General features: G+C 42.5%; 1 protein-coding gene across 3 annotated transcripts in view; it reads right to left on the bottom strand.

The window, feature by feature from the left end:
- The window catches only part of STOX2 (storkhead box 2), a 204,010-nt gene that overhangs the window by 49,801 nt on the left and 127,747 nt on the right, over window positions 1-26,462 (bottom strand). The window contains exon 1 of one of the 3 annotated variants that reach the window (XM_032869881.1): window positions 4,326-4,910. The exons of the other annotated variants lie outside the window; for them this stretch is intronic. The gene's annotated coding sequence lies outside the window, so the exon portion shown is untranslated. Of the gene's footprint in view, window positions 1-4,325; window positions 4,911-26,462 lie in introns of those variants that run through there. 3 annotated transcript variants of the gene reach the window in all.

Genomic DNA, 26,462 nt, shown 5'->3' with positions numbered 1-26,462 from the left:
TTCTAGAAAGGAGCATCTGCAAAGGCTCCAACTTTCACCCTCTTCTCTCCCCACTTCCCCAGTACTCTATCCCCAGCAGAGGCACCCCTATCCACTATTCCCAGTTGTAACCCTCAGGGGTACACAATTGAGAGGGGCCAAACCTCCCTCTCAGGTCCTACAACTTAGTGCACACTTCCAGGCCCTCCTGCCTCTCTCCAGACAACTCCATCTACACGTCCCCAGTGCCTTAAACTCAACATGTCAGAAACGAAATTGATCCTTCCCATAAATCCCACAATCCCTTTGATCTCCTAGTTTGGATTACAGCACCATCATGGGTGCAGACACATGACCCGTGAACGTCAGAGTCCTGTCTCTTCATCACCAAGAATGCAACCCACTGCCAGCAATAATCCATAATCCATCCCCCATAATCCCACAGTCAATAAAGTCAGTCTGTCTGCTCCTTGCCTGGATGTTTCTAAATCTGGTCCCTTTCTTCTGCTTTGCTGTTGGCCCATCTTGGCCTCTCTGGACCACCCCAAAGCCTCTTGCTGTTTTTTTGTGCCCACCCTGAGCACGACTACCAGAATACGCTTCCTATCTGATGCTCCCGTATTTACGGGACAACCTCGGTTTTATCAGCTTGAAAACAGGGATATAATCACCATCAAGTGCTCCAAATATGTTGATACCAATCACATCCCTATTTTCAAGCTAATAAAACCAAGGGTGTTACTAGATACAAAGGATATGACTTTCTTATCATATCAGAAAGACATTCCTCTAGAATAACTTATCAGAGTTGAGGAACAAATCATTCTTCTCCTATCCCAGCCAGAAAGAGATCCCATGAAGGTTAAAATAATTTGATCACTGTAGCAACTGAATGCAAACAGAAGATAGAGATAAACTACGATTTACTGGGTAGCTACTAAATGGCAGGTACTATAAGTAAGTTACTTAAATTAATACAAGAAATAAGAAAATTCAGCTGACAACATCGTTCAGATTTCATAGACCTCTCCCATTCCCTAGGTCTAAGGTCAAGGGTAACTTTTCCATAGAAAAACCCATCAATTTTTTAAGTACGTAAGATTGATGGATCGATGCCTATTCTATGCTTAGGATAGGGCTCAGTACAATGAGGACAAAAGGAAAACCAAGCCATGATACCGGTCACCTGGAAGTGAACTATGGATTCAGGGGCATCAGGATAAGAATGGGATCGTTGATGAAGGCAGTGTCTGCTCTTCCGTCATTAGGACGTTGATAGGACACACAACCTCGCCACACAGTCAATCTGAACAAAAGTGTTCCAAATACAAAAGGATCTGACATATGAAAACCATGCAAATGTATAAATTACACCATAACAAGGGACATTCAACAGCATAAAGATCTGAAAACGGGTCCTTTGTAAACATGACATTTATTTGTATGAAGAACGTTAGTGACTTGCAAAGTTTATTCTCTACACAAATGCAACTTTTTGGTGTCATAATAAAGCCCATGAGAATAGAGACCACCTTGTTCTCAAAGTGGGGAGGTAAGAGCTCTCCCTCCTCCTCATGCTTCCACGTGAAGGAATTTCCTTAGAATATAGATCCAGGTGTGTGCCTCCATCCCCATCACCCCTGCCCTGCAGTGGCACTGATTTTTGTGATCGGTAAACACAGGAGAAGGATCAACTCAGAGGTGGGAAGTGACCAAAAAGTTTCCCGGAAGAAACATAGAACAAGTCGGCTTTTGTCGCACTGCAAAGCCTTCATACTTTTGACGATTCTACTTCCCAGAGCCCCTCATTTTGTTCCTCTTTTAACATTTTGCTGTCCCTGCAACAACTTTTGCATCTGCTGCTCAATAAACCCCATTTTATAAATCTGCTGGGCTTTCATCTGTAAAGCGTGAATTTTTAAAGACAAATATCTTTAAACCCCTTGAATCCCTCAGACTATCTAAAATCACCCCCCCCCACCTACACACACACACACACACACACACACACACACACACACACCCCTCTGGGCTTCCCCAAGTGTCATCTGTTTGAAACTTTACAAATCATCGATATCATCAATCCCACGTGGTTTTCAGCAAAGCCCTTTGAGGAGCAACGGGCGTCATGCAATGCCAGGAGAGACGAGACCAGGGCACCGCCACACTGGACCTGCCCCCAGTTTCTACGCACCGGGCTTTGCATCAGGCAGAAGTCATTTATCCTGGAACCTGTCACGGGACCTTAATGACTCGCGCTAGTTGAGACCTGCAATTTCCCTCTTCCAGAGGGCTTGCGAACTGGTAAACAGCTTATGAAACAGTAAATGAAGCCAAAAGTTACTTTTGATTTTGCCTCATCTTTACTATGTCGCTTCTGCATGTGTCAAAGCCTCTAAAATGACTTAGTAATGACGATTTTGCAATATCGTAATCCGATCCCCAGAGACCTACACAATCACCTCAGGAAAAGAGATCAGAATTTTACTACCTGATGAGGAGAAACAGGTCAGCACACGGTTGCACAAGATCCAGGTAGGGATCTTTCGTAGCCTGCCAGGTAACAAAGGGGACAGTGACTGCTGGACTGCATTGCAAGAATATCCCATCTTGGGAAAACTCTGAATCATTAATGAACCTTAAAACCGTTTAAATTAAGCAGGCAGGCCTGAGATTTGCAAGTACACAATTAACTTCTCCCCAGAGGAAGGAAGGTAACAAAACATCAAATTTCTCACAGAGGAAAAAGTGCCCGTCTTAATCAACAGGTGGGTTTTTCTCACATGGCTCAGGGGCTCATTGCCTCCTGCTTTCTTGTAGACAAAGGACTCCAGCCCATTTCCAGGGCCTCCCCATTCATGAGGCTATTTGGCTCTGGCATTTGTGCCACCGGATGGAATCAACACGTTGGTGGGAAGTCACAGCCCAAGATCCTATTTGTGCCACAAGTATTTGAACCAATTACTTCAAACCTAGATAGACTCTCGCATGTACTTATCCCCGGTTCTGTTCATTAAGTCTTTGTTTACAACCACACAGAGGAGTAAAATGAAAGCAGGCTTTAAATTCCTGAAATGAATAAGGAAAGCATGGGCGTTTTTGCAGCCAGACCAGATACTGACCGAGCCCTGCTGTGTGGCCTTGTATTTCTGAATGGTGACGGCTGGGCCGGCTGATCACCCGCTCCCCACCACATGCCCATGCCCTGCCCTCAGCTCAAGCAAGGGAGCTGGCAGGGTTCACGGTTTGTGCCGCGGCAGAAGCCATTCTGACCGTTATTGTTAGAGGTGTCTCATTCTTCATGTATCCATTTAAAGGCTTATAAATTTTTATGAACTCTGCAAGGTAAATACAACACGGCGGTGATATGCTCGGTCCAGAGGCCCACTGCCGTGCCTGCCATGTGGGACATGAGGAACCGGGTCATCCCTCCAGCCTCCTCCAAGTCCAACACAGCATCTTGGAGCCGCTACCCTTAACCTTGCCAGGGCACTAGGTTACCGTTAATGAACGTGATAAAACTCCACTAGCCACCTGAAACACCTGGAGCGAGCCCAAGTCCCTGGCTCCTAGAGGACCACGTTCAGGGTTGAACTCCTGTGCCTCTGTCCCATCAGCACCTGGATGGATTTGCCTTGCAAACCGCGGCCCCCTCCCCCCGCCCCAACACACACACACACACACACACACACACACACACACCTTTCTAGATCTCTGCATCTGTAAATACAGCTCCCTTCAGAGCTTCAAGTTTAAACTGTCAAACCATTATTCAGCAGATAATTTTGGAGCTGTCAGATATTACGTTCCATTAATGACAACCTTTATGAGATCAATATTAGGATATTAAGCAGCCGATTTCAAGGAATCTCAGATGAGCTCAACCTCCTGACCAAGCAAACCCGACCCTCTTTACCACCTCCTCTCCATCTATTAAAAGACTCATCACAAATAAAAGACCATACAAAGTCATCAACGCCAAAATATTCTCTAGAAAGGAACAAGTTTGCTTACCCAACACAAATGCACTTTAATACCTCATTTATCCATCAACAGATACTGTCACTGATGCCAGCACTCAAGAGAAATTTGACTCTAAGCAGAATGCCTAATATGGAGGGTCATCTCTTTTTTTAGAAGACGCGTGAGATTCTATATGCAATATGCACACGTGTTAAGTTACCTATCACATACACATGCACGTATCAAAGAACGAATAAAAACAGCTGTAAAACTTCTTAACACGTTCGAGTCCGTAATTAACGCGAATAGGCATGACAACATTCTAGACTCTGCAGTCTTTTGGAGGCAGGAGCTCATAATCCCCAAAGATTCAGAAGCATTACCTCATTGCAGCCTTGAGACAAGCTGAGCGTTCACTCTAGGCCTTTACCCAGCATCCTCCGGTTCACACAAAGACAACAGAGGCGTGACCAATCACACTGTGGCTAGCAGGCACTGTTTCAAAGCCCTCTCCCAATATTACCCATTGACATGCTCGCCGCCAGCCTGCTGAACTTGTCGTCATGGCAACACATCCCAGCTGCTCACCGAGGCTTGTTATATTACTTTTCCTTTTCACCACTCACTTAGCTGATTAAAAATTTAGGACTATGTTTTGCATGTTGGACGCAAATCGAAACAATGCAGGGTCCTTTCTCTTTTCTTCTTCTTCTTTTTTTTTTTCAATGGAGCTTTAAAAAATGCTGGGAAAAGCGATTCGAAGGACACTCCCATGAAGTCCCAGTATAACCAATCAATAGAGAGACTGCGTGTAGCTCTACCCAGATGGAATTTGTCGCTAAACCCAATCTGCAGAAAAGCAAAACCAAACCATGAGCGTTGCTGAAGATGTTCTTCCTGTTTCGAAATCTACAAGCCAATTTAGCACAGATGACTTACGTTGCAATATTCCCATTATTCTTGGCCAAAATGTTCTTAAAATATTTTTGTTTAACATGATTCTGATTTAAAGCAGCTTTACCCAGAATTCCACAATGCAGAATAAATAAATAAATAAAGCACAGAGGAAAAAAGCGCCTGTAAAAACGGCCAATATGGCAAGTGCTAGAAGAGGGTCCAGCAGAAAGCGTGTCTGTGGACCCTGCCATATGTTTTAGGTTTGACCACCAAAAACATGCCACTGTTGCAGGAGGATGAAAACAGCAGCCCTGCAGCCGAAAACCCGTGGAGAGAAGATGCCAGTTTTTGTTTACCAAAGCACAGAGAGATCAACAAAACCTCCCAAATGGGTTCAGGGATGATGGCTGCCTTTTTGCAAACTCCCCTTACGTTTCTACCTGACGACCGGAGTCCATACCACAGACGCTCTTAGAATTCTACAGAAAAAATTCCCCTTGCTTTTTTTCGTGTCAGCTTTCCACTTAACATATTTCATAGAGTAGAAAGAAAATTAAAATTGGAAACTCTGTTCATTGTGAATAAGCAGAGATAGCAGACCTCAAAGTGGTTTTGAAAACCCAAGTGTTAGAGTTTATGGGAAGAGTCTGTACTAATTTCAATTAAAGGAGGAAACCGAGATATCAAAAACAAGCTTGGAGAGGCGGCTCGGCTTCTGCTTCCTCCCGGGTAGGGCTGCTGATTTTCCTGTCTGAAGTCATCCACGACGGCCTGACTCGTAGCACTCTGCCCTCAAACACAGGGCAGACACATACTTAGACAGGCAGGCCATATTCCCCCCAGGGCTCCCCTATCTCTGAATTTTCATATCTACCACCAAATACCACTGAAAGAAGTCCCACCCACTGAGATAGTTAGAAATGTCAAAGAAGCCGTATAGAATTCTAATTTGTCTGTGAGAGATATGGGAGCAATGCCGGCCTATGAAAGCCAAGGAGAGGCGATTGGCAGAGCTATTTTGGGTATTAAGGGCAAATACTGTTTACTCTCTCCCTGTCTGCCCACTTCAGGTAACCAGGCGAGGGAACATAAATGAGGCTGGTCTCCCTTAAACATGGGAGGCTGGAAACAGTACTTCCTAATTCTCGCTAAGAGGGCAGTGAGTGGAATGGAAAAGAAGAGAATGAAAGAGGAACCCATCAAATAATTCTGGAAGCTGGAAAAACAGATGGATGAGAGGTAGCAGGATGGAGAGAGTAAAGAAAGTTTAAATATACACGCGAGAGGAAACGCATCCACGGATGGCGGTGTGGGTGTAGTAATTCAGAAATGATGTTGTGCGTATGGTGAGATTGAGAAAGTGAGTAAATACATTGTGGGAGAAGGAATACACACATGCGTCGGGGGGGAGGGGTGAGAGGAGGGGCCCCATTTCCCAGCTCTGTCACAGAAAATCTCTAGAAGCAATGCTACTCCAATAACAACAAACCCACACAGCGTTCAGGATCTTGGGTTCTAAATACCATTCCACACCAAAAGCAAAGAAAAAAGGATTCTCAGAGAAATGATTGCTCTCCAGTCTGAGGCAAGAAACACACAAATGAACCAGGGACATCTTTTTGTACCAGAAAGCAAGGAAAGGCTCCAAAACCGATGGGAACACTTGAAAAGAGTTGGGGACCAAACCGTTTCCTTGGCCAAATCAAAAACAAATTGAACATCGAACTGTGTGTACACAAAACACGATATAACACACTGAATGAACAAAAAACCTATGAGTAGTACATTGTGATACCAAAACAAACAAATACAGGGTGTGCAGAAACAAAGAATGCTTTTTTGTTGTTGTTGTTCAAAAATGAATACCAATTCATAACTTCAGAAGAAATTAAAGAATTAGAAACTGCCTTTGTAACCACCATTGTAATCGAAGGGATTGAGCGAGAATTAATGATGCATGATAAAAACACAGGATAAAAGACTGTTGGACTACAAGTATTCATCCAGGCTCAAAAGTATCAACAAATAGATTACTTTTTAATTACAAAAGGAAAAGACAATGGTAAAGCCAGGTTGACACCACCATAACCAAGGGATCAAACTTAGCATCACCAATGAGACAAAGAGCTAGAGTACATCTCTTAATGTTGTGCAATGAAAAGCACCAATCCAACCTATAAAATATCCTTGCCAAAAAAAGTTTAATCTATAATCTTGAAAAAAAAATCAGATATACTTCAAATTGTGGAATATTCTACGAGACAACCAGCCTGTAATGTTCAAGAAAGTTAATGTCATAAAAGCCAAAAGGAAGCAGGAAAACTGTTCTAGCTTAAAGGAGAATGAAGGCATGCAACACATGGGGCTTGATTAGAGCTTAGGATTAAAAAATGAAAATTCAAAGAAAACAGCCATAGAGAGCATTACTGGAATAACAGGACAAAATTAAATATGAGTTATACACCAGATAACAGCATGAGATCAATGTTTAGCTTTCTGAATTTGGCAATTCTCGTTTCTAATGGAAGATCTTTGTTCACCATAAAGAGGAAGTGTCATGATGCTTACACCCACTCTCCAACAGCACTAAAGACAGACACATGATAGATGATGGATAGATGGATAGACAGACAGATAAGTATCTGGGTGGATGAATGGATGGACAGATGGATGGATAGACAGACAGATGGACGGCTGGATGGATGGGTAAGTGGATGGATGGACTGAAACAGAGATAAATAGATGGAGAAAAAAAAGAAAGAAAGGAAGAAAGGAAGGAAGAAAGAAAGAAAAGAGGCAAAATGTCAACAATTAGTAAATCTAGGGGAAGGTTATACTGGTGCCATTTCATTTGTTTTGTAACTTTTATGTTATTAGAAATAAACTCAAAGCTGGAGAGGGAAAAGAAATCTGGAAGATCTCTAGAATGTAGGTATCATTAAAGGTGAGGTATATAACAGACTGAAACAGGATTACTGTTTGAAAGCCTAGATAATGTGGATTTGGGCACTTAATCCCACTCTTCCATCTAAAATAGTTAACCTCTCCCTCTAGTAGACATAGGAATTTTACCTTCTGGAGAGGTTCAACTTTAATTTAGGGAACGCAAGCATAGCTCAGGGAATAGTCAGATACTGAATAAAATGGGATTATATGAAAAATCCCAGAAAAATGTGAAAACCCCATGTGAAAAATTATATACTTCACTCAGATTCTAGAATGCCAATGGCCAATCAGGAGACTAGCAGACTCTTCTGAGGAAGCTGACTAGGCAAGAAAAGAGACCCACTGTAGCTCCTCCAGATCTCTCTGCAAAAAGGTCCAACAGAGGAAAACTCTATATCCTACAGAACTTCCAAACAGCATTTTAGTGCCTCTAGAGATCAAAACAAAAACTAGAAAAGGAACTCTTAAAAAATGGAGTCGGGGTGGGGGATGGGGGGCGCCTGGGTGGCTCAGTGGGTTAAAGCCTCTGCCTTTGGCTCGGGTCATGACCCCAGGGTCCTGGGTTTGAGCCCCTCATCGGGCTCTCTGCTCGGCGGGGAGCCTGCTTCCCTCCCTCTCTCTCTCTGCCTTTCTGCCTACTTGTGAGCTCTCTCTGTCAAATAAACAAATAAAATCTTTAAAAAAAAAAATGGAGTCAGGGAATAGAGTAGAAGAACCATTCTCCCAACCCTTAAACATTCCCAGAAAGCCATTGGAGAGATAGCCTGGCAAAATAAGGATGTAAACTGAGGACCAAAAACATGAGGCTCAGGAAACAGTGGATCCAACAAGAGTGGTGAGAAGAAAACTCCCAGATAACAGCTGTTTTCCAGCCTAGAAAGCAATTAGTCTGGATGAGAAAAGGAGGACAAGGTGCTCCCAAGGGAAACTCTCCAAGAGAATAGGGAAATGGGTATCATTTGAAATATGAGAGCATGGGGCACCTGGGTGGCTCAGTGGGTTGGGCCTCTGCCTTTGGCTCGGGTCATGATCTCAGGGTCCTAGGATCGAGGCCCACATCGGGCTCTCTGCTCAGTGAGGAGGCTGCTTCCACTCCCCTCTCTCTGTCTGCCTCTCTGCCTGCTTGTGATCTCTCTCTCTGTCAAATAAATAAATAAAATCTTAAAAAAAAAAGAAAAGAAAAGAAATATGAGAGCACCAAAAAAACACTGGTGGGTGTATAGCACATCTCATGGAGCACTGGGAGGCAGGGGCAGAATTAAAGATGGATATACGAAAATCTATGCAGTTCAAAAAAGAAAGACAATCACTAGCTGTAGGCAAGACAAACAGTTGTGTAAGAGTAAACGGACTCACAGTGCCATTCCTCGTCCTTCTTTAAACAAAAACTACACGGTCCTCATAACATGAACACTGATTACTGATTTATCTTTAAATTCTTATATAACTGCACTGGAAAGATCAGGGGATGGGAAGTGAGTTTACAAGGGACCTAAATTTTCATTTACCCTCCCAGGAAGACAAAAGATAAAATAAAAAATTAATAAATTGAGAAACAGCATTACAAGCACAATTTAGAAACTGCATACCAAAGAAACACCTAAAAGGGTTGGCAGGGATTGCCTAGAGGAAGTAAGAATCAGAAATGGTGATAGATAGAGGATGATAGCATTTGGGTGTGTATACGTGTGTGTGTAGTTACTATCATAGCGTATCATTTTTTAACTTTTGTAAAAGGAAAAATTAAATTATAAAAACAAAACTCTGATGAATAGCATATCCATGGGTAGGGTAGAAATCAATCTATTAGTAATTCTTTTCTGAGTACCTCCTACGGGCCCATCACTTATTAGCTTTGTGACTGTGGGCAAGTTTTTAACTTCCTAGTGTCTTAGTCTGCATACCTGTAAAATGGGAGTAAAAATATCTCATTAATAGCATGTGGCACAGAAAATAATGCCCAGTCAAGTAAACTATCGCTCATACTGTTACGAATGGGGCTTCCAGCCTTGCCACTGGGGAGCACCTGTCCTCTAGGACCTGCTGGAGGCAATGATAATGCAAGGCCACAAAGGGGTAGAGATGTGGGGTTAGGAGATAAGTTTCTGTACTCTACTTCCCCTCAGCACCCCAGCACAAAAGATCAGCATTTCCAAAGTAAATTCCAGAAAACACTTCAACAAAAGTTTTGTGGTCAAATCAATCTGGGAAACCACTACATATTACACCTGTTTCGGGAGAGTCACCCCTCCCCCATCCAGCATATCTATGGCTCTGCAGTCCTACGGGGTAAAGAAAAGGGTTCAAACCCACTATTTCTCAAACTGATTTTATCACGGAACTCTTTTTTATTCTAGAGACGCAAGTGGCACAAAATTATTGCTCCCGTGAGACGTTTGGAGAGTCACGGCCATGGATTTGAAGACTGTCAAGATGGAGAAGACTTTTATTCTAATCCTACTATTTCATAGCCTTTTAAATTCCCTTTTCATTTGCCTTGATTATTTTGACAAATTTGAAAGTGGTAAAAATACGGATTAACAGAAAGCTCCCCTAATGAAATTACTTCTGTGAAAAGGAATCTAATATGTATTGATGAGATCCGTCTATAGTTCTGAAATTGACCCTATAGTTGATTTTAGATAATTCACAACTAAGACAAAGTTCCGAGAAAGTTTTTAAAACAAAGGTAAAATCAGGAATAGATTCTTCTATCTAGAAGATAACTGTGAAGCGTGGGTAATTTGCGAAATGGGACACGTAATGGTTCTGGAAGCCCACAGAACAAATCTACATTGCAAGACCTCTGGTTAGAACACCTTTTTAGAAAAAAAGAGCAGGTGGGGTCAGCAGCAGTTTTCTATTTTGAAATATGCATGACTTGGATTGCTTTAAATTCACTTACTTCTCTTGCCTTTTGAGAAAACTCAAAATACATTCTCTCAGCACTGGTGCTTTCTCAGAAAGCGAGTCTGGAAGTCCAGTGTTGTTTAGTTCATGAAAAACAGGCAAACAAACAACTGCTTTCGTGTGTCAAAACAGAAAAGGTCAGAGGAAAATCCCCGGATAGTAAAAAAAAGTTGATTGCCACCTTTTCAAAAACTGGGGAAGAGACTGTCTTCCCCCAAGTCACTGACGAGGACACTTGGGAGGAGGCAGCCACCATGACTTGCCTTTCCCCAGCCTTGCGCCTCTTCCCCCAAGGTCACCCCTCACCCATCCCACACACAGAGGGAAAAGGGGCTTTCTAAGGGGCCTCAGCATGGTCATGTCAGTCCCCAGAGGAAAGCCTTTCAACCACTCCTCTTCGTTCTTCTCACTGAAACTAAACCCTCTTTAACACAGTAGGGTGCTTTCTGCCATGACCCGAGCTAACGGTTCCTGGCCACTGTCCTCCTGTCCTGTCCTACGGGGCCATGAGCTCCTGAAATCAGTCCTTTCTGGGCTGCCTGTTTATGTGTCTGGAGTTTCCAGCCCCCTGGAAGCTCCTTGAGGTAGCAGGTCTTAGAGGATGTCATGCCCCCATTGAACGCTGTGCCCTGATGCCATTCCATTTCCTTGGTACACTGTGATCGCTTTCAGACTCGGCCTCATCAGGGCACCTGCCTCGCTGAGGACGGCCCCGTGACTCCTAGGGCGGCTGGGCTCTCCGTCCTGCCTCCCATGAGCTCCTCAGGAGCTCTAGCCACACTGGGCTCCTCCACTCTGTGCCCTGCTGCCCAACACTCGGCCCAGAGTCCTGCCCAGGCCAGGTTTCATGGCTGCTGTTGTGTTTGATGCGGTCTCTCTCCCACTGAACTGCTGGTCCATGAAGGCCCTCTGCTCACTGGCAGATCTCCTCAAATACTCCCCAGACCACTGCCAGGCCCACAGCGACTCTCCATAAATGTCTCCTGAGTATATGAATGAATGAATGAATGAAACAGCAGTGTAATTTGGTAAGTGTAATGTAGTTGACACATTAATCAAATATAATAAAGATGCTGTACCATGTCCAGAAGACAGGCTTAAGATGAAAATTCCATGATGTTTAATTCAAGTTATTAACTTTCACGGGGAGACCTCAAAGCCCTCAGAGGTGCACGATGTGGGAAAAGAGGCTCCAGGAGACATGGGCATTCGGCAGAACAGAATCCTGACCACCGCAACGACTTTCCCGTGAAAGCCTAAACTGTGAAGCATCACTTGGCTAAATTTCTAAATTTCTAAGACCCTCTGCCTGATACAACAGCAAGAACTCAATAAGGAACTGTGATTTACCAACATAAAAATATCTGGTGAAAATGAGAAATAAATTAAAGCTAAATTTTTAAAAGTACAGCAAGTCATAAGCCAAAAACATGGGGCCTATCATAGCAGTAGACTGAAATTAAAGGAGAACAGAAGGAAATGGTATCCTTGAGCTCCCCTGTTGAAGGAATCAATATATTTTTTTAAGATTTTATTTATTTATTTGACAGACAGAGATCACAAGTAGGCAGAGAGGCAGGCAGAGAGAGAGGAGGAAGCAGGCTCCCTGCTGAGCAGAGAGCCCGATGCGGGGCTCGATCCCAGGACCCTGGGATCATGACCTGAGCTGAAGGCAGAGGCTTTAACCCACTGAGCCACCCAGGCGCCCCAGGAATCAATATTTTGATTCTTTGAAACCTTGCCTCGAAATATGGCTCCTGACTTTTTGCAACTTGAGATCATTTCTGAGTGCTCCTTCTCTATTTGTACATTTCTCCATCTGCTTTTGGTGCCTAATCTTTAGGTCTGGTTGGCTGGTGCCTATGAACACCACTCCACCCCAGCTGTGACCCTAAGAACTTCAATTTCCCCACAAGGACATGCAAATAATTACCAAGATATAACATCACTACCGCGTGGAATTTTAATTACAGATGCCACTTATTTTATTTTTCTCATCATCTCTAAGAATCCACATCTTTTTTTTTTTTAAAGATTTTATTTATTTATTTGGCAGAGAGAGAGAGAGAGAGATCACAAGTAGGCAGAGCAGCACACAGAGAGAGGGGGAGGGGAAGCAGGTTCCCTGCTGAGCAGACAGCCCGATATGGGGCTCAATCCCAGAACCCTGAGATCATGACCTGGGCCGAAGGCAGAGGCTTAACCCACTGAGCCCCCCGGGTGCCCCAAGAATCCGCATCTTCTTTCAGCAATAGATAAACAGGGAGCAAGGAGGAGAAGAGATCTTAGATTTACTGAGAGCCACACCTTAAGTACCAGGCACAGTATTTTACCTGTTGTCTCATAATCATAATGGCAACCCAAGAAGTTAGGTCTCATTGTCTCAACTGTAAGAATAAAGCATTAAAAAGTTAATAGCTTGGGGCACCTGAGTGGCTCAGTGGATTAAGCCTCTGCCTTCGGCTCAGGTCATGATCTCAGGGTCCTGGGATCGAGTCCTGCATCAGGCTGTCTGCTTGGCAGGGAGCCTGCTTCCCCTCTCTCTCTGCCTACTTGTGATCTCTCTCTCTCTCTCTGTCAAATAAATAAAAATCTTAAAAAAAAAAAAAGTTAATAGCTTGCCCAGAGGCTCCACGGTCGCTAGAGCGACAGCCCTGAGAACACCTGGGTCCCCATTGAGTGATTATTACCTAAAGCAGGTGTCGGATTGACGAACAGTAGTGTGAAACTACATTGGAAAACACTCCACCTGTCGATTTTGAAATGCTACATATGGGTTTAAGGACAAGTAATAAAAATGCACAAGCTAAAAATAGTGTATCTACAGGCTTCTACTTTTGAAAGGAATTAAGGCTCCACTACTTGCCAAGCGCTGCTCTCTACCTACCCTGAGATGGAAGCTTGTTACAACAACACCGTGTTACAAGTTAGGATAGCACAGAACCAAGAAAAAAGCCAGCTAATTATAACACAGGAAGCCAACCACTATGTTAGTATGTACCAAAAGGTACTGGGACACACAGAGGGAACATCAACTCTGCTTGGGAGAACCCCAAAAGTGTCCCAGAGAAAGGCGACCACCAGGGAGTCTTCAGCAAGGAGTAAGAGGGAAAGGCATTTCAAGCAAAGACAAGAATGCGTGTAATACAAATATTAGGAAATGCTTGTTGAGTACTGAGAGTAAGGCAACTACTACCACTTAAATCCTGTAACAATCCCACCAGGTGGTACTATTACCATTCACTTCTTACAGGCAGGGAAAGAGGAGCTCCGAGAAATCAAATCATGTGTCCACCTGGTGGAAGCATGCGTCACCTGAAAGCTGAGACAACAGGGTGTATTTGGGGATGAGCGTTGGGTAAGAAGCAAAAGGCAGGTCTGTCACAAACTACACCATTAATACACCAGTCAATGCGGAGACCGATAGCTAAGTATGACTTATCATTAGGTTCTTGCTATGTGCTTGGCACCTTCTATGTACATGACCTCACTCCTCACGTCAGTCGTCTCTGAAATATTCTTCCAATAACCATTTTATAAATGAGGATATTGAGGCTAAGAAAAGCCACGCAATATGTCTAGGAGCGCACACTAAATAAATGCGGGATTCAGGTTTTGAAATCGAGTCAGTCGGACTAGAAAGCCCATGATTTCCACCATGATGCTATACTGCCTTTCGATTAGACACCAAGAGGTCATTCAAAACAATTAAAAAGTGGGGGTTTTCACCTCAAATTCGGCCAATACCTTGTATTTATTTGTTTTCGAACGAGACCAGTTACACGGAAACATTCCTGCATTCTTACCAAAATCATTTATGCTGAGTGCCCATTTACATAGAAAATATTTTAAATTGTTGCATTTAAAAACCTGTAGTCCTAAGGGAGCTCTGCAGCTACATTCAAAATGTATTATGCAGATTTAGAACATTAAGCATTTCATGACTGAAGTTTTATAAAGAGCTTCGAGAAATACATTCTAAAGGGAGGATACGATGACTGCAGTTCTTGGCAAGGAGAGAGGAAATGATGCGTCCTAGCAAAACAAACTGAAGATAAAAGCACATACTGAGTGAGGACCAGAGCTCATTTCCAAAAGTCTTTGTCAGACCTGTTACGGTGTCTTTTAGCTGCTACTGAAATGACGTGCCCGGACTTCGGGGATCTAAAACACCTTCACTGTAGCGGGTGACGCAATCTTCCTCTATCCTCTGCAACATTCGTAATCCCCCAAGAAGATCAAACCTCTGTTTTCACAAACCTTTTCTCCTAAGAAATGCCAGAGGCATCATTCTATGATGCCTCTTCCATGGGCATACAGAGCACCTCACACACCTCAGAACTGACTTGAGCACAACTCACTTCGGCTCAAAATAAATATACAGCCTGGAAACAATCTATAAAATCCAAAGGACAAAATGACTTACTGTTCTAAATAGGTAAATAAGTAAACTGCTCTATCAATAACCAATTAATAAGTCACTTTGCTGCGGCTTTCTCACCAATGAATGGCTGTACTGTGACAATTCTCTCCCCAGCTAAAATGAGATCTGTCTTTTTTTTGTCTTCCCCACCTCCAACCCCCAAATTCTGCAACTGGGATTCTCCTGTGTTTTCCCTTCTTGGAGAAATTTTAAACACCCAAGAGACATTTTGAAAATAACAAACACCTTGTAGAGCTGTCACCCCCATGTTTTTGGCAATTGTTGACATTTTGTCATTATCCTGTCTATAGAAGAAATGGAATCTTCTGGGTAGAGGTGATCGATTCATGGTCTCCATACCCACAGACAATCGCTCTCCTTAACTTGCTGTCCATCCTCCCGGGATACTTAAAACCCTTTTATATACGTAAAATGTCTGCACACAGGATACTTGGAGTTTGTAGGTGCATAATAAACAACTTGACTCAGTAGTATCAGACTGTATCAGATTGTTCTGTGACTGTGTCTGTCTTCTCTGTTGAGGAACCCAGTATCTAGCACCAGGCCCAGATGTGGGAAACACTAGAAGACTATCTGCTAAATGAATGAAAGATAGGTTGATGATAGGACAGTTCCATAATTTGCTGAATAAGGAAGTTCTTCCAAACATTCTTCGCTAGTAATCGTCAAACTCAAATGCAAACAGAGAACTTACACAATTTTGCCCACGTGTTTTACGTGCAAGCTTGGTAAATGCCGGACTGAATAATGACATCACCTCAATGCATTTGCGTGTTCGCTAGCGTCTGGAGGACCCCATATCAGCCCCACATGAGTTAAGCACCGGCACTCAAAGAAGGGCATATTTTCCAGAATGTGGAGGGGTATGGTGGCTTCAGTCTCCATCATGCACAAGCTGGACAACACACTCATTTTGCAATAGGAATGACCTGATAAATAACTTTTTTTTTTTTTCCCTGATGTAGTGCTGACCACTATTTTGTGATGTATTCCCCAAATTCCCAGGATGGCTTCATTCTCTCCCACCCTGCACACTCTGTTAGAGCATTGAGGACAGCATAAGTAATTTGTTGGGTTTATACATCTGCCTTCTGTACATCAAACCATGGATTTTCTCAAGGGTAGTACTTACCTTTAACCATCTTTGCATCCACAGCCCTTGGCTCGATGCTCAGTCATAGATGGCTACAGTGGAGTGGATCTCCTCGATTTTTAAAATATCATAAAACTCAACAAGGATTCTGTGCTTCCATAGCTCCTCATATGTTTTAAATTCTTAATCACGTTACTTCTTTATATTTTTATTTTTAAAACATTTTTGACATGGGAACTTCCCAATATTCAAAAGCAGACAGAATGGTATACTCATGTACCTATCACCCAGCTTCAATAATTAACTCATTTTTATCCCTCTTTACAGAAACCAAAACCAGGTGTCACAGATGATATATTACAGGTATGATTTATTCAAGAAAAACTGTGCAAAATCACATGCAAAGGAGAGTCCTTGGCCCTACATCAAAAAGGTGTTTTCAGTTAAAATATTTTAGATTTTTATAAAATGACTCCCTGCTTCAGCTAGGTTTATCAATTAAACAACTACCTTCTGGTCCTGTTGGTGAAGCCATGTTCTGGATTGTCAACTCTGCAGACACAGGGTCATGGTCCCATAATATCCTGCACCGACATTTAATGCTAGTTAAGTGTCTGCGTGTCGTTAATAATGAAGGATCACTGTTCCTTTCTGGCCCAGGCTTTCATCTGCAATAGTGAACCTTATTACATTTAGAATCTCCTGGTTTCATCTGTATGAAAGACTTCTGCCTCTCAGAGTCACACATTTCTCTAAAAAGTTTTACCTCCCTCCTTCTAGAACTGGAATTCAGAGCCCCAGCAATCAGACAGACTGGTAAGTCATGGTAATACAGCAATCCAAAGACAGAGGCTGACCTCTTTATGAAATGAAAATATCTGACTAGGAGAATAATAATAATAATGAATTTCACTTCCATAAGCACTGCTTTCCAAAGAAAACTGTTTTTAGAAAGATGTTTTCTAAAGACCACCTGAGAGAGAAAATCCTTCCAAATGTCATCTGTCTCTCCATTCAAACCTCTACCAGCTCTGTAGCATTACAAAGGTCCTGTTTTGTTTTCTCAAGCTGCAACAGCAATTGGCCTGTATTTTACAAATAAAAGACCTCTTTCCCCCTCTTTGGGGAGTGCCTACAAAGTCAATTTACAAATGTAAATTATGCAATATGGAATTACCCTTTTTTTCTGAGAAAAGGAAGGATTTGGTGAAGGGGAGCTCAAGGACTAGCGGTTTTGCATATAGGTCACAAAAACGAAAGAGGGAAGTGCAGCTGTCTCCAAGATACAGAAGACTCCGAGGCCTCCCAGTGATTCTTAAGCAGGTGCACGGAGACCCAAATCTAGCAATCTCAACACTGGTCTGACGGGGTGAGTCATGAGTGCCCTACAATGATCTATATTTCATTTTTTTATTTTGTTGTTTCTTTAAGCAAAAGCCTCGCACTTATGCATATCACAAATGTGTAGAAAGTGTTTCACGAATGTCTAAACTAAAAGGAAATTAGCTAGCTGATCAATCAATGGTAGATTTGATTGTGCCTCTGTTGACAGGTCTGCTCTGGGTGTCAAAGTTTATTTAACTGTTGGCTGCTGATCTGTTAACATCAAAATTACATTGATTGAGCCAAAATCAAAGATTCCTCTGCTGTTTACACATTAGGCATGAAGGCTAATTACTTACTAATCCTTGAGGGTTTCAAACACTTTTGATGTACTAAATACCCCTGAGGACCATACATATTTTTTAATGGGTTGAGGACAGATCCTTCAACACATGTGTAGTCTAAAAACCAAAGAGCATGTGACAAATGCCAACAAGGGAATCATTATGTCTCTTGTCATAGAGAAATCTCCAATTCTCTCTCTAGCCAAAGTTTACAATAAAATATTCACGATCTACTGATTGATATTTCATCTCTGTGTTCCTTCTGGTGGAACTGTTTAATGCATAAAACATAAACTTAATAATATTAATATTAATTCTACCTGCCATTTGCCGACAACTTCCTCTGCGCCAGGCACCGTGCTAAGTACTTACAGCATGCCCTGGGATATTTTTCTTATTACTGCATGCTCAGGACGCTTAGTAGGGACAGATCCCCAGCAAACCACTACAGGGGTGCTCAAGGAATGTTGTCTGAATGAATGAAAGGACTGAAGTGGAGGAAGAGAGCCAGAAGGATGGGTAAGGAAAAATATCGTGAACACGTACATATTTCGCAAACGCTCCATCAATCTACCAAATCCACAGTTCAGTATGGTCGTCTCACAGAGGGATTAATTCAGTTCATGGAAAGATACACCAAAGACAACCTAGTGTTTTTTTTGCTAACTCATCATCCTTACCTCAGGGCTTGTAAAAGAGGTTAGATCAGAGCCTGTTTCCTAAAAAAGTGGCTGGTTAGCCATATCAGACCAAAAACAAACAAACAAGCAAACAAACAAACAAGTAAACAAACAAAACACACACAGCGAACTTTGCATCGCTTGTGTTCATCTCTCTGTTAGCCCGCACCAAAAAAGAGCAAAAAAACCCAAAAAACAAAAACAAAAACAAAACGGCATCTTTGGCAAGGTATTCATCAATCTGCATTTACTGAACAATTACTTTGCACAGGAATTAGAAAACGAAATTTTACAAGGGTAAAATCAACAGGGTGGGAACTTAGGAAAAGGAATATGTTTAGAACAAGATATAATAGGGGCACCTGAGTGGCTCAGTGGGTTAAGCCTCTGCCCTCAGCTCAGGTCATGATCCCAGGATCCTGGGATCATGCCCTGCATTGGGCTCCCTGCTTGGCAGGGAGCCTGCTTCCCCCTCTGTCTCTGCCTACTTGTGATCTCTGTCAAATAAATAAATAAAATCTTCAAAAAAAAAAAAAAAAAAGGAAAAAAAGAACAAGATAGAATATATCAATTATTTGGAGCAATCCAAAGTAGGAAGCTCTGTAAGAAAAAGCAAGGCAGGATTTTATGTCGCGGATTCGGGAGTAAATGTCATATAACCAAATTAGAAAAGAGTACTTGACCTCTGTCAGCTATCACGCCAACAACCAGCTTGGGTTATCGGAGAGCCTCAGCTGAGATTGTGCTACATTCCTGTTGATGACAACATCTCCGAGAGGCTGGCGCTGGCATGGCCGCTGTGATAGAAAGCGGTATTGTGCAAAAATCAGTGTGGCGCCTGAATGAGGATGGCAATGTCTGATCTCATTTCCAGGTTTGGGAGGTGGTGCAGTGCCCGACATATGCATACTTCTCCTTAGTAACTGGAGTTACTAAAGAATAAAACACTGTCTTTCAAATTGTTACTAAGTTGTTAGGACATCCTTGAAATACTCATTTTAGTCATCGGGACCTAAATTAGAGAGCAGAACGACGAGGTATTTCTTTGGCCTTAGGAATGCCGGGACAAAATGACCAGAGCTCAAAAGGTACCATGAATCCACAGGGTCAGGGAACCTGTGGCTCCCTTCCAGGGGCACCCTGATTTCAGAATGGAAAAAAAATGCATCCTCAAATAAGAGAACACCATAGTTACGATCATGGCGGATGTATGTGCCACACAGCTCAGAATTTTCAGGAATATTACATCTCCTCACTGTGTGGCTTCGCAGATGAGGACGTTGAGACACAGAGAAGTTAGGAAAGAGGTCCCCAGGGCATGGAGCTAGGAGGATGTGAGCACTGGACCTCAGACCGGGGACTATCTCCCCTACATCGGCACCCTTCCCTCGAACATTGCTCCCAGCCCTCCAGCAACCCCATTACGGCTCACAATCTACAACACTCAAGAGACGCACAGTCCCTGGAAAAAGTCTGTTACCATCTGTGGTGGACTGAGTGGTGGCCCCCCAAAAGGATGCATGGACATCCTAACCCCCAGAACCAGCGAAGGTGATGGGATTTAGAAAAGGGTTTTTAAGGTAAGGATCTCAAGATGAGCAGATCATCCTGGATTTGCTGGCCGGCCCTAAGTCCAATGACAAGTGTCCTTCGAAGAGACAAAAGGCCGCGTGAAGACAGAGGCAGAGACCTGACAGATGCAGTCACAGGCCAAGATGCAGGAAGAAGAAAGAAAAGATTTACCCCTTAGAGCCTTGGAAGGGAGCAAGGCCCTGCCAACACCTCGACTTCAGACTTCCAGCTTCCAGACCTGAGAGGGAATCGCTCTCTGTGATTGTAAGCCACCTCTTTGACGGTCCTTTGCTACAGCAGTGCGAGGATACCACGGCACTCTCCACAGAGCCAAATCGCCAATGACCAAGTTGGTTATAAAGCACTTGAAAATCCAAATGGCCTGGTCAACTACTAAGAGCTGTTACCACTGCAGATTCTGAAAGTGATCGCCTACCCCAGAGACACCAAGGAGCTGAGTCTTGGCCAGTTTCATGACGTGGTTCTCATTTTAAAAATAATTTATTCTCAGAAAAAATATTTATAAATAGCAGCCTATTAAAAGACTGGCATTTTATTTTTCTTAAAGGTTTTATTTATTTGCACATGCGTGTGAGAGAGAAAACGAGAGAGAGAGCAAGAGAGCTCAAGCCAGGAGAGAGGGAGAGGGAGAAGCAGGCTCCCTGCTGAGCGGGGAGCCTAACGTGGGGCTCGATCCCAGGACCCAAGCCCAAGGCAGACACTTAACCGACTGAGCCACCTGTGAGCCCCAAGACTGGTATTTCAAATCAGAGCTGATAGACTGTAACAACGGATATTACAAGGCTAGAAAAGACATCTGAGATGCATTTCAAAACAATCGTCCTAAAATGAGACAGAATGTTGTCTCCAAGGTGAGTTACAAAAACCCAAGTTATCACACAGAAGCCATAGCATCTGAAAGGACAAACTTGGGGAATAAAATAAATTCCTCCTAGAAACAAACTTGTGGAGAAAAATAACTGGGAAGGAAACAATCTACCTTTATTTAAAGAGAATAAAAACAATGGTGGGGATTCCACAGGTCATGGGAAAACCACAGGATACAAGTAATCCACCACTAAAAGCTCTTAGAAAAAGGGGTGTTCGTAAGATGTGCATATAAAGCCAAAAATTTGTAGGTTTCCTCAACTTCAGAGGCATTCATTATACTCGTGCTTCTCAAACTACCTGTGACAAGGATGATTTTGTAAAAGATAATAAAAATGAATTATTGGGGCAAACGAAATTTAAAACCAAAAAAAGGAAGCCCAAATGTTTTCATTTCTAATTTTTTTCCAAATTTTTATTGTATGCAGATATCCGATTGCATTTCAATAAATATAACCAGAACAAATAAAACACAGGCAGAAAAGACACATCGTGCACATTGTTCATTGAAAGTGTGCTCAGACAATTAATTTCAGGAAAAGCTATTATACTCGCAATTCTTTGTCTTTCTGTAATTGCAACAGAACACAATTTATGAGAGAAATGGTATTCCTCGTATTAAATGCCAATAGGCACACCCTGAACAAACTAAGTGTATCAATACGGTTTTTAATGTGACAAATGAGCTTGCTTCCTGCTCGTTAAGTTACTAATCTAAACTGAATGGATGACAGTGCTCTGCAAGAGATAATACGTATCGAAAACGCTTCTGTGTTTTTGTTTTCATAACAGTCATAGTAGAGAACTCGGTCTCAAAAAGGTGCGTTAAATGGGAATGGAGGAGATTTCAAAGCAATTCAGCAAACTTAGGCTTTTTTTTTTTTTTAACGTTTACTTGAAGCCAGAGATACTGTATTTTCAAAATTTACCTTTAATCCTTCATCCGTAGTCAATGCCCACAATTTATGCAGTGAAGTCAAAGCTAAGTTTAAATCATCTGTCCAGGACACCTGGGTGGCTCAGTCGGTTAAGTGTCTGCCTTCGGCTCCGGCCGTGATCCGAGGGTCCTGGGATGGAGCCCCACGTCGGGCTCCCTGCTCAGTGGGGAGTCTGCTTCTCTCTCTCCCTCTGCTGCTACCCCCTGCTTGGACTCTCTTGGTCAAATAAATAAATAAAATCTTAACCAAAAAAAAAAAAAAAAGAAAGAAAGAAAGACGGGGAATACAGTAACATCCTACCAGGTCAGCTTCAACCACACCTGAATTCAGTGAGACAGTCCACGAACAATTGCTTGGACGTGGCTGAAATGTCAATCCCCTCCCAGGTTTAGACACCTACTCTCAATGTTCTTAAATATTTTAGCCACTTTCTAGAGGTAGGATTGACATACAAAAGGCTGCACATATTTAATGTATACAGCTTGATGATGTCAGAGAGAAGCGTACACCCACCTGAGGAACAGCATTTTGCCTGTAGTTAATAGCACGGTGTTATATACTTAAAAATTTGCCAAGAGGATAGATCGTACACTAAGTGTTCTTATCACCCAGACACAAAATACTAATAAATAAAGAGGGCAGGAAGAAACGTTTGGGGGTGATGGAACACTATTGTATTTCAGTAATACAATAATCTATAAGCATGCAATTCACAACCTCACGTATACAGCAAGAGATGAGAGCATGTTTTAGATGGCCATGGCTAATGCAATTTCTATTTCTACCTTCAGAAGAAGACTATGTCTCCCCATCCCCGTTTTTATTGATGTATAATGACATGTCTACTCTTAATATTTGCATGTAAGTCCTGGTGGACCTGTCTACCAACGCCACTGAGAATAGCTTTCAAGCAAACTCTTGAAATCCTTAAGGAAGAACCATGACTTCATCTAATAAAGGAGGCGGCTTTTTATGGCTTCCTGGGTGGTTGAGCTAAGGGGAAAAGGCATTAATTGTCTTCTCTCCCCTGGGAACTCCTTCAAGTCAGATGAAGAAATCACGACAGCCTTTCAAGAAAGCAAAGTCTACACAAGGAATTGAATTAACTAGGGGAATTCTGGATTAATAATTTTTTAAAAAATGACAGATTTTTATGTCAGCGGAAGCATCCCATATGTGAAATACTAGCTTCAATAGGTTTGGGGTTTTCCTTGCATGCTACGGAGCATGCAGGGAATGGAAAGGAAAACCCCAATGAATGTCCGTCCGATCGGTGGAGGTGACCACAGTCCCCCACCAAAGGGCGGCTTTAACTGTACATCACACACTCATGCACTGATCTAGTGCATAAAAATCCATGCACGAGAAAATTTAAGATACTGTCATAATTACTTCCCTCCCTGCTTAGGATGCCCTATCCTGGAGCCTGTTAAAATTAATAAGATAATGCCTTTGTGAAAGAAACTCATAAAACACAAAAGCGTCAATCCTCTGGCCACAAAATGACATCTCAAATTATTTTAAGGATTGTTCATTGTTACAAAACTTGTTTCAATCACAGTTATAATGGAAACAAAGTAACAGAGCATTTACAAGACCTTTAAGTGGTGACAAAGCTAATACTACAGGGGGTTAGGAAGTAAGACAGCAACACACAACACACAAGTATGACAAGTATGACAGCACACAACTATGTCTAGGAATCCAAGCAGGCTGGTAATGCCACATGTTAAAGGATTCCATGCACTTATATTTATTTCTTCCTTAAGTAAGCTTATTTATGATTAATACTCAAAAAGTCTTTAGTTCTTCCTACTTTGGTTTTTCATTCATGGTCTTCAGACACTGTTGTTCCTACAGAATGTTCCTGTATCATCACAATTTCAATGCTTTGGCCCATAGTTTCTGCTTTGAGCAACTTAAAACCCCATAAGGTCTTATAATATAGCAAAATAATATATGACAATAAAGTAAAATTGTCTTTTCAATAAATTCATGACCCACCGTAAAAGAAAAAAAAGGCACAACCTTTATACGAGAAACATAAAGTGACAAACATCAATCACAGCCCTCTGACAAAGAAAAGCCTTGTGGAAGCCATTAGAAATGAGTAGAATCAGGTTAGCAGGGTGGCCTCACCAGGACAGATGACCAAGTGTCACATGGACAGGGCACAGAGCCTCCAGGAGGCAGAACAGCCTTGGCCAAGGCTAGGAGGCAGACTGTAGCAGCATTCAAGTCTAAATTCTATTCACGTTGGTTACTCTTAGGGAGCTGGGGTGGGTGGTAAGGATTTCAAGTTTAAGTTTATACACAGGTATATTGTTTGAAGTTTCTACGGCAACGCGTTTCTTTTGTAGCTTTGAAAAGTGAACTTTTTCTCCCCAAGGAATGTTTTTAAAGTCACACATCCAAATCTGAAATGCAGAAGGTCCATTTCAACAAAAACAAAAGGGGCTTCAAGGTATATAATGTACACTATCTAGGGTTTTTGACCTTAGAAATTAAGAACCATTAAGAACTTAAAACCTAAGCACCTAGGAAAAAATGTCACCTAATTATTCCTCTTACCTCCTGGAACACAAATGCCATTGTTCTAAGTGGCTGTAGGAGCAGAAGGGAGCAGAGGAAACCAGCAGGTTTTAGGTCCACCCTAGGTCCCAGGGACTATGTGAACTACTCAGTGTATCACCACCCCCTTCATTCCCATAAACGCCTTACAAATGTGGCACAAGTACTTGTGTCACAGGTGAAGAAAGAGACTCAGAGTCTAAAAGGATTTTTCCAGATAATCAAGCCAAGTGCCAGGGCTGGGATTCACTTTGGTTTGACTTCCCCAAGCTCCCAAACTGCTCTGCCCTTCTCGTGCCCGGCTTCTGATCCTTCATCCCCCTTTCATCTCGCCTGTTTCCCTTCTAGTCTTTCCGGAACCGGTACCTGGACATATTCATCCTTATAATGCTCTAAGCAGTTGAGCCCCCAAAACTGCACTCCAAACCGAAGGGTAAGACAACCCTAAATATGGATTTGCAATTAAAAAAAAAAATCTTGGGGCGCCTAGGTGGCTCAGTGGGTTAAAGCCTCTGCCTTCGGCTCAGGTCATGATCCCAGGGTCCTGGGATCGAGCCCCACGTCGGGCTCTCTGCTCACAGGGAGCCTGCCTCCCCCTCGCTCTCTGCCTGCCTCTCTGCCTACCTGTGATCCCTGCCTGTCAAATAAATAAAATAAAAATCCTTAAAAAAAAATCTTCTTCTTCATTTTCGGCAGGGTAATGCCCATTAGAGATGTTTGGGACATTCGTGAGGCAATTTTGTTTGCTGTGACCCTAGAGAGGGTGTCATTGGGCTCAGTGGCCAGGGTTCCACTGCATCACGTGGGGCAGACCCCCAGAGGGCCTGTTCCTGTGTGGACTCCCCACGTCCTGCCAGACACCCATTTGGTGAAACATCTACTTGCAGTTAGAACAAAATTGCATTTTTACATATCAGTATAAGTCCGTTTGTCCCACCGTTAATACACGCTGACTTTTCCAGGAGATTACAAGTGGACACGGAAGAAACATTGCTTCATCTACAATGTGGCCTTGAGTTATTCCTCACTGCAGAAAATTGTGTCGATAATGGCATTTAGCGCGGGAGCCAGGAGTGGCCCGCGTTTGCATTCGGGATGACAGCGGACATGTGCAGGCATCTCACCACTTCCTGGGGTCTTCCAGTGAAACCCTATCCAAGCATTTGCATATTAAAACACCCATCATTCTTTTTATTTCTCACTTCTTTTGCAACTAGGTAACATACTGGGTTTTTGAAATGATGTGTGTAGGTAAGATTATATTTCTGAATAGGAAAAAAAACATTACCAAGGCATTTGTTGTAACGAAAGGATGTCGGGGGAGTGGGGGGTGCTAAAAGGGTTGCAAATCACTGCTCTACATCAAAGAATCACTGAGTAAGAGAACCGGGATATTTATTTTAGAGAACTTGGTCACTAACTGCTGTGTAACTGGACAAGTCAGTAAAAGGAGACAGAGACAAAGGGTAAGGTATATAAAAATAAGAGAGGCCTATACACGTAACTCAAGATGCTTCAGTAAGTCCCTGATTCAAGAGAATGGGGGTGGGGAAAGACATCAGGAGAGACGAACAGAGATTGTTCAATTACATATCATATTTACATTTTACCTTTAAAGAGGTGGGAATCAGATTTGAATTTCGTGTCGCTTCCAGCCCTATACCCTCTTTTTGTGAATCCTTAAATACTCTACCTTCTGTTTACTTTCCTTTTATTCTCCCTTTGTCCGTTTTTGCATTTATTTAATTTTTTTAAATCGTATTTTATTTATTTAGTTTTGTTTTTGTATTTTTAATTTAATTTAAACTCAGTTAATTAACATACAATGTATTATTAGATTTTTTTTAAAGATTTTTATTTATTTATTTGACAGAGAGAGAGATCACAAGTAGGCAGAGGGGCAGAGAGAGAGAG

The sequence above is a fragment of the Lontra canadensis genome, unplaced genomic scaffold (assembly GCF_010015895.1).
Source record: "Lontra canadensis isolate GAN:19392208 unplaced genomic scaffold, GSC_riverotter_1.0 scaffold39, whole genome shotgun sequence".
In the NCBI taxonomy this organism is placed as follows: Eukaryota; Metazoa; Chordata; class Mammalia; order Carnivora; family Mustelidae; genus Lontra; species Lontra canadensis.
Note: the sequence above shows the minus strand (reverse complement) of the source record. Positions and strands in the feature narration are given on the sequence as shown.